The sequence below is a fragment of the Sparus aurata genome, chromosome 5 (genome assembly GCF_900880675.1).
Source record: "Sparus aurata chromosome 5, fSpaAur1.1, whole genome shotgun sequence".
Classification (NCBI taxonomy): domain Eukaryota; kingdom Metazoa; phylum Chordata; class Actinopteri; order Spariformes; family Sparidae; genus Sparus; species Sparus aurata.
In genome coordinates, this window is record NC_044191.1 from 27,572,985 (window position 1) to 27,582,385 (window position 9,401).

A 9,401-nucleotide genomic window follows, 5' to 3' on the forward strand; every position below is an offset into this window, starting at 1 on the left:
GCAGTGTGGAAACACATCACTAAATCTCAAATTAACGCTGTTTTATGCTCATTTATACAGGATTAATTGAACATCATGTTACACACATGTCTCGAAACTGATTGGGAAGGAAAAGGCAGAACTCATTAATTCGCTCTGTGCAGATTATAGTGCCCATGATGTCAAGGTTCCTAAAATCATCATGTCCTGTGGGTTGCATTTGGTTTCACTGCCACATTAACACGCTTTAGTCTATTTACTAATGGACTGCAGCTCATTTAAAACCCCTTTCGTGGAAAATCGAAAGAAATCGCAACCAATATCTGCCCTTCGGTTTTTACTGAAACAGCTGTTCGCTGGAGAGACAAGAAAAAGGCAAATGCATCATTGTTATGGAGTGCTTACAGTATGTCTGTGTGTGTGCATGTTTGTGTCTGTCTGTCTTCCTCTGTCACGCACACACACAGGCGGGCGCACACAGATGAGGAGGAGGAGGTAGAGGTGTGGGAGGTAGAGATGGATGATGGCATTCAGACAGTTTAAAAAGGGGCAGGAACGAACTGCACACTTTCAGAAAAGTTTGGAGTGTGAGGAGGAGGAGGAAGAAGAGTATTTTCACCAGCCACTCATGTGTCTAGTTACACGGGTACATGACACAGGCTGGCAATTAGCAGCTACAATACAGCAATCCACAAAACATCAGCGAGAGAGACATAAAAGAGCGAGCGTTGTTGTTGTCCCTTGTATAAAACCGAGCAAAATGAGGCTGGGACGCACGGTTAATTATTCAAAGTCAATAAAAATGCAGTCATTATCGACAGACTGTGGGAACCGTAATGATTCTTTTAGTCATTCAGACATGAAAACTGCAAATGACCAGAGGAAGGCAGCAGGCAACACCAGGGAGGCAGAGAGAGAGGGAGAATTGTAATTGCGTCATTCTGTCTGAAAGGGCCGTCAGTCAGAACTGACCACTGCTGCTTTCACGAGCTTGTTCATCAAAGATCATCGTGATCAGTTCATGACACCAAAATGCATCACATCAATCTGCTAAAGACTAATTAATTTTAGTGTATATGTCAGGGGTTTACAACCTATTTGGCTTGCGCCCCCTTGTTATTTATATATACTAGTGCAGTGCCCGTAAGAAAAATGTATTCCTATAGAAAAGTGGGAGGTTAAGTAGCTTTTTCATGGATGGCCAAATGAGGCTGTGTTTGAAGTTGGAACGTCAGGGATATTTAGGTTTGTTGTGAAATCCGATCTTCTTTTTTTATTATTTTCAGCACAACCTCACATGTGTGACTGTACAGTTATTTTTTTATTTTGACATAATGTATTAACACAATGGACCTAAAATCACCACAAAACCATCAAATCCAAGTAGAAAAAGTTAGATTTTTTTACTGTGAAAACCACAAATATGTTTAACAAACCATTTTTTATTACGTATAATGCAAATATAAATTGTTGTTTGTGCATACATTTTAAAAAATTACAAAGTTATATGTAACTATTTACATTTAAATGCAGGCAATGCTCATTCAGCAGTCTCCTCATTGATTTGACTCATTAAACAAAAAACCGACTCCACTACACACTAAACACACTACACCAAACACTACATAGCACACTAACTATACACTCCAAACACGCAAAATGTCACAAATCTCTCAACCCTCAATATCGCTGACTCTATCGCTGTCTCTGCACCGACCGTCGTTGCCTGTCATTCATCTGCCTCCGTCCCTCCCACAACTACCCGTTCCTCAACAACCAAACTTGCTGCTTGGACACTTTCGTGACAAAAGCCTGTTTTTACCGTTTCTTCCTGCACCAGGCACAAAGCAAACGTGACGGCAATATTCGCAAAAAAGCGTTACATTATATTACATTACATTATTTACCCTAAGTCCGATTTTGGACGTGCCGGTGGGTCTGGTCAGTCGACTCGGGAGGTGAGCCGTGTAGGTGGGCTAGCAGCTAGCAGCTAGCTACACACGAACATTCACAGATTCCGATTCCACTTTGTTGTCCGCGCGTCTCCGGATCTCCTCAGACCCGAACAGACTCTGTCCAGACTTGTTTAGTCTCATTAATCCACAACAGTCAGTTTAGATGCACAGAACAGAACGGGACCAAACCGCCGGCAAAATTCTAGTCCAGCTTGCGCTGCTGCAGGTATAAATCTGCTTGTTTCTTAAGGTGTGTCGAGGAGTTGGGCTCTGCAGTGATTGGCTCTGGTGCGCACGTGGCTACGGTGTGCAGTGATTGGCTCTGGTCCACACGTGACTGTGGTGGCTCCGGTGGACAATGTTCACGGAATTTGTAAAGCATTTATGAAATAATTTATAAACGGTATCATTGCAGTCCAAACAAATGCGAAGTCGCACACCCTTGAACCACACAGCAGCCATGTTGAAAGTCTCATGTCAGTCTGATCCTGATCCGCAGAGATGTATATGTATTCATGCATTTACTCGAATTGAAAAAAACTGTTTCCACATGAAATGTTTTTTTTCTTTTTTTTATCTCTGCTTCACACATGAAAAAAACATTTCTTTAACGTGGCTCGACACATGGACAAAAAAATGTTTCAGCCGTGAACATTTTTTTTTTTAATAACCTATGAAGGAATTGATTTGACATGAGGTCAAAGGTCAGGATATTGTAAATAGAGTTCATTCATTTTGGAGGTGATTTTGAGGTGAGATTTCTGCACATTGCTGCAGTGAAATGTAACCAAATGTGTACCTGTGATCAGTGGCGGTTCTAGACCAGTTTTAATAGGGGGGCCAGGTTGGGGCCGGCTTTTTTGTTAGGGGGCACATACAACCCGGAAAAAAGGATAAATCCCTTTACAATTTCAGCAATATTGATTGGGTAGTAAACTGCTGAGACACTTTATTTCTGCCTTTCCCTTCAGAACAAAATTATTGCAAGAAATCTGTCATTGTATTATTAATGCAGACTCCCTGTCAGGGGGGCCACAGGGGGGTCCAGACTCAGAGTTACGGGGGCACTGGCCCCTGTTGGCCCCCCCCTAGAAAAGCCCCTGCCTGTGATAGAGTAAGATGCAAAGTCAATGATGAACTAACCTATGAAGGAATTTATTTGACATGAGGTCAAATGTCAGGATATTGTAACAGAGTTTTTGCTGTTTGACTGCAGGGAGGAACCCAGACACAACTGATGAAGAGCCAGCTCAGAGCCAGCTCAGTCAGTCAGTCACTGCAGCCACTCCCTGCTGCACCCTCTTGGGAAATAAGTAAATGTCTTTAAAGTTATTGAACACTAACCTTAAATTAACTTTATTCAATTGTAGCAACCACCCACACTTTCAATTTCCATTGTATCACGTAATCACTAAGGTGCAGTTAGTTTTAGGTTGGATATTTGACAGACATTCACTCCGGAGACACCCAGCGGCGCCTCTGACTCAGTTTAGCCCAGTGTCAGCAGGGGGAGGACGGTTAGCTCGACTCCCAGAGTCTCCTGACTTAGGGACCATCAACAAATTACCCTATTGTTTGTTTGATTTACACAAAATAATATTTCTTCATGCTGACTTGATAAACATAGTGAAAATTATGAATTTTTTCTTTTGTGAAAAAATTACTTCACTTTTCCAGCCAAGTGAAAAGGAATGTTTTCACTCGGCTCAACACATAAAAAAGATTTTTTTTTTCACTCCTCAACACATGAAAAGAAATGTTTCACCTATGAAAAAAATGTTCTCACTCGTCTCGACACATTAAATTTTTCTTTTCTCGGCTCAACACGTGAAAAAATACTTTTTTCACTCCTCACCACATGAAATGAAAAGTTATACCCGTGAAAAAATGTTTTCACCTGGTTCGACATTTGAAGAAAATGTTTTTTCATTTGGCTCAACACATGAAAACATCTTTTTTTTTCACTAACCTTGACACATAAAGTGAAAAGTTTCACCCATAAAAAAATAAAATGTTTTCACTCAGCTCAACACATGAAAAAAAATGTTTCACCTTGGAAAAAACTTAACTTACCTCGGCAATTTGTTTTTTTAAAAAAAAAATGTTTCAGCCATGAAAAACATTTCTTTTCACTCTGCTCGACACATGAAAACAAAGGTTTCACTGCTGTGCAAAAAATGGTTTTCACTTATGAAGGAATTGATCTGACGTAAGGTCAAAGGTCAGAATAGAGTAAATAGAGTTTTGGACAATTTGGAGGTGATTTTGGGGTGAGATTTCTCCACATAACCCAGTGTTGGCAGGAGGACGGTTAGCTCGCTTCCCAGATCCTCGCTGACTTAGGGACCATCAATAAATGACCCTATTGTTTGTTTGATTTAAACAAAAATAATGTTTCTTCATGCTGACTTGGTGAACTTTGTGAAAATTATCATTTTCTCTTTTGTAAAAACAAATTATTTACTTTTCCAGCCAACTGAAAAAAAATGTTTATATACGGCTCGACACATGAAAAAAAGCGTTTTTCACTCGGCTCCACACATTTTTTTTATTTAAGACGTGAAAACATTTTTTTCACAGATGGACACATGAAGAACATTTTAAAACTTGGAAAACTTGCCCCTCAGGGTCTCCATAGATCTGCATCGAAATCACTCACTCATTTCTTTTAATCAAGATATAAGCATTATTTCCAGAGAAATTAACATTGTGTCTTATAACTGGCTTCCACTTCGTACCAAGAGGGGACAGTCCAGTAGTATATATTCTGATAGTCTATCAGAATATATACTATTGGACTGTCACCTATTGGTATCCTACCTACCTGTCATTGATAGGTAGCCATATTTTAAACACTGCACCTTTAAGTTTTGTGCAACATTTTCAGATTATTCATTTTGGAGTGTTTTGTTTGCCAAAGATATGCAGTAGAAGTGAATTTGAAAAGGAACATTCAATCATTTCATTTAAACCACTTTTTTTTTTATGAAAGATTGATGTGTCCTCCTGAAATGGTTTCATACAGTTAAATGCATTTTGAGATGCCTGAAGGGACGACTTCATCAAGTTCTTCACAAAAAATAACAAACCGACAAAAGTCAGAAACAAGTAAAACAAAAATACATCCTTGATCTTTCAGATGTGAACCGTTGGCTTATAGGAGGTTATGTACCTCGTTTTTAAACAGATAGACGTTTGATTTTGTTAATTTCTGTTCAACCTTTACAGAACTATCACATTTTAATATAAGCTCTCCACTTGATTGACAGATAGTCGAAACAGACAGGTAAAACAGGGATGATAAGGTCCACAGTAGAGTCAAAGCCAGGGACGCTGCAGTTTACAGTAGGCTTTTTAACCACTGTGCTGTTGGCACAACACTGTTGAACCTGTTGAAACGCGTGATATTCGGGTCATTTTGGAGGAGCGCGAGCACATAAGCTGCATATTCATTAAGCCTCTCACTGTCTGAGCATCACAGACTGTCGTTCTCTGGCAGACCAAACTTCCAGGGCAGATGGCGGTCAAAGATGCCCTCTGAACATCATGAGACCCACAGAGGCGGCACTAATGGAGGGCACGGTCTGGTGGCCTGTTGTCTACGCCAACTGTTGTTCTAGCCTGCGGTGCTGGGACTTGGCTTGCCATATTACAGTACCTGAGTCATTCATCACAGGCCGGCCATATTTAGAAACAGATCACGTTTCTATTTATCATCCCTTAAATACACACGACTTAGGTTTGGATTCTCTTGAATTTTAAGATATTGTCAAGGATATATTTTCTGTTAATGCAGTACTTTAGGCGCCTTCTTGTTCACGCCAGACGATTAACAAAATGAAAATGTTGCACAATGCAGTCAGAGAGAAGGCTCACTTTCCCACTTGCTCATCAGTGATGACAGTTGGGTAGAAGATGACATGCATTGTTTCAAAATTGCTGTGCCTGGAAAACTGCTGTGGAACAAGATGCCTACAGCCTGGACTTCATTTCTCAGTGAATGAAGAACTGGGCATGAGAGCACAAAGTGTTTGTTTGTAGTCTCATTTATTCTCATTTCCACACCGTCTTAGCGAAAGTAACCTTTCCTGTCCCTTGCAAATCGTTCTAAACCTGAGCTGCGCATTATTTTGACGTACACCATTTATTCATCTTATTCTCGAAATGAGGAATCATTGCTGCTCAAAAAACATTTCACTCAAGCTCTGTGTGCCCCCCTTGAGCTGCCAGTATGTGATGGATATGCACCACGTGGGCCTCTGACTGGCTGTGACAGCAGATATATGTCCATAATTAGACAGAGACGCAGCTTTCACATACAAATATGTGAACGCTTCCTCGTTAAAAAGAGCAGGCAATCTTGAGTTAGGCTGTGAGACATGTTTGCCCGCATGTCACAGCTAATTGTCATGGCCCAGCCTCTCTTCACATGTGGGGAAAGAGAAACATTTTAACTGATCTCAACTTAATTCAGGCTCGACCTCTGGCAATGCCCTGAAAGGTCCTTTGATGTAAATTAGGAGACATTCTGCGGTTTTGATCTTCTTCCAGTGATTTGATATATCCACACATTTGCTCAGCCTTGAATCTCATCTCAGCCATTAAGAGGAAACAGTTCTCAAATCTCTGTTGCCCTCCAGTGTTTGCAAGACTCTATCACATCTCAACACCCACAGTTCCGTAGTCACACAGAAAAATCTCTCTGCGAACAACTGACAAAAGCCATTTAAAGGACGACTCAGTAGTCATTATAACAACATCATTACAAGAGTTCTCAGTGCTCATGGGTTGGACCGAGGCCACAGGATGTTTCAGGACTGCACCAGATGTTTAAAGTCCGTGTAAAGCGGCAAAAAAATTGTGTTATGAGTTTGTCACACCAAAGAAACATGTATCATTGACCACTGAGCCAAATTTGAAAGATTAAAAAAATTGTTATGTATATAAAATTAGGTCTCTAAATCATGGAAAAACAAGCACTTCTTTCTGCTGTGAAACGCTGGGGGCGTGTCAGTTAGAGGCGCTGGAACCACGCCCATGCGGCGGGGGCTACACGTCATGTTAATGACGTCGGTGTCTCCCCAGGTGTTCCCCAGGTGTTCCCCTTGTCTATCTAAACCCGCGGACAGTTTATAATCATATAGATGCTGTTATAACATGTATTGATTGAGATCCTGACCCACTAAACATCCTGGAGAGTGACGGAGTTAAGTTTTTCGCGCTAAATTACATAATTATACATAATCACCATCAGTAAACAGGACGCTGTCTGACTCTGTCACTCGCGGGGACGGAGGCTGTTTTCTGGGGGACAGTTTCCTTAAGTCTCGGTCAGGAGGGCTGGCGGTCGCGGTGATTTATTTTCGTCAAACACTCGGTGAGTTAAACACTCTTGTGACAAGCGTGACAGACGCTGTTTTGTGAGCAGAAATGTGAGGAAGAGTCGGGAGGACAGGGAGGGGACGGACAGGAGGACAGACACTTCTCCACATACAGCTGTGGGATTTGTTTTCCTCATATAAGTTGCTAAAGACAGTTATAGTTACTACGTTACTTTTGTTCGGTCATGTAACGTTGCTTTGTGGGACATTTCTCTGTATTTAGTTGAGTGAAGGACCTGTGCAGTTATCAGACTGTCAGACCGACACGCCCTCGCTCCGCGCCTCCGGATTATCCGTTCACACTGGGACGGCTCACCAATAATGCGGCCCTGATACTACCGCCACATACCGCCGGTGGGACCCGCTGTCAGCAGGACGGAGAGGGTCGGCTGCGGCGCGGCCACATCATGCCGGTGGGACCCGCCGTTAGCGGGACGGAGGGCCGGCTGCGGCGCGGCCACATCATGCCGGTGGGATCCGCCGTCAGCAGGACGGAGAGGGTCGGCTGCGGCGCGGCCACATCATGCCGGTGGGACCCGCCGTTAGCGGGACGGAGGGCCGGCTGCGGCGCGGCCACATCATGCCGGTGGGATCCGCCGTCAGCAGGACGGAGAGGGTCGGCTGCGGCGCGGCCACATCATGCCGGTGGGACCCGCCGTCAGCGGGACGGAGGGCCGGCTGCGGCGCGGCCACATCATGCCGGTGGGACCCGCTGTCAGCAGGACGGAGAGTGTCAGCGGCGGTCAGCAGCGGTCACATCTCCTCGTTGGCGGAGGAGAGGATGCAAGCCGGGACGGAGTTGACCAGCGTCAATGGACTCCCCCGTTTCCTTACGTTTCATCCGAAGGAAACTTAAATAAGCTAACAGCGCAGTCACCCTGCACACTGTGGCATCCAGGAAAGATGCAGAGCGATGTGGAGGAGACATGGCTGGTTAGCTGACTGGTTGGCTGGTTAGCTAGCTGCAAACTATTGTAAGCAATGCAATCCGAAACTGGAGAGTGAGTGGGAGAACCGCTGAAGCCGATGCGCTGAACGTATTTATACCACTTCCGCAGCAGGGCGGGGTTTATGCAAATCAAATGGCCGCGTTACGTAACGCGGCCATGATTTGCATGATTTCTGACCCGCCCATTAAATCCTGAACACAGAAATGTTGAAAAACTGTTTGTGAGCCTAGCTCCAAAATTTAATTCTACATGGCCGAATGGCTTTTACATGTTTTAAGTAAACACATTTATGACCCGTTTAATGTGTTTAGAAGAAAATGGCTGATTTTGGTTTACACGGACTTTAAACACATGGCAAAGTACTCAAAACAGCTTCAGTGTTGCGTGCAGCTACAGTAAGTGTCTCCTGGAGCACAGTTTGTCATGAGGACACACGTGCACACACAGACTCCCGAGATGAAAACACTGATGGGTGAAAAAAAGTGCACAGCTACTTTTATGTAGAGCAATGGCAAGATGATGCTGACATCACAGCTAAACCCGTTGTTTTTTCGTGTTGTGTTTTTTTTGTTTTTTTTTTTGATGGAAATAAGAGTGGATTGTATGTAAAAAATTTGAGGTGAACACTTAGGAGTTCAGATTCTTCATGAATTTTTTGGGCGCTATTCAATAGGCAGGCTGTGGATAGATGGAGGGGGAAAGGAGAAATTAATAGATATGGCCCCGATGAGACATTTCCATAACTGCATTTTGGAGCAGCAAACAATTTAATTTGCTAATAACATTAACTATGGGTCGCTTCTCTTCAAGTGCCCCCAGTAAGTCATGAGAGTGAGCCAACATGCACAATAGAGGCAAGCTAAATGGAATTCAGCCATCGTTCATTTGGTTATTATGACCCCTGTGCTTTTTTTCTACTGTGACATGTCAAAATGTCTTCTGTGGAAAAGGGGTTATTGCTGTGGATGTCCGCCGTGTCCGTGTATTCGTGCTCTATAGCGTGGTGAATTTAAAGGAAGCGCAGCAGCAGTGAGCATTATTTTCATCTGAGCACATACAAGTTTCAGTTACAAGAAGTAGAAATCCTCACCCTAGCAGGAAGCTTTACTTTTGGTTTCAGAATGATGCTTTTTGGA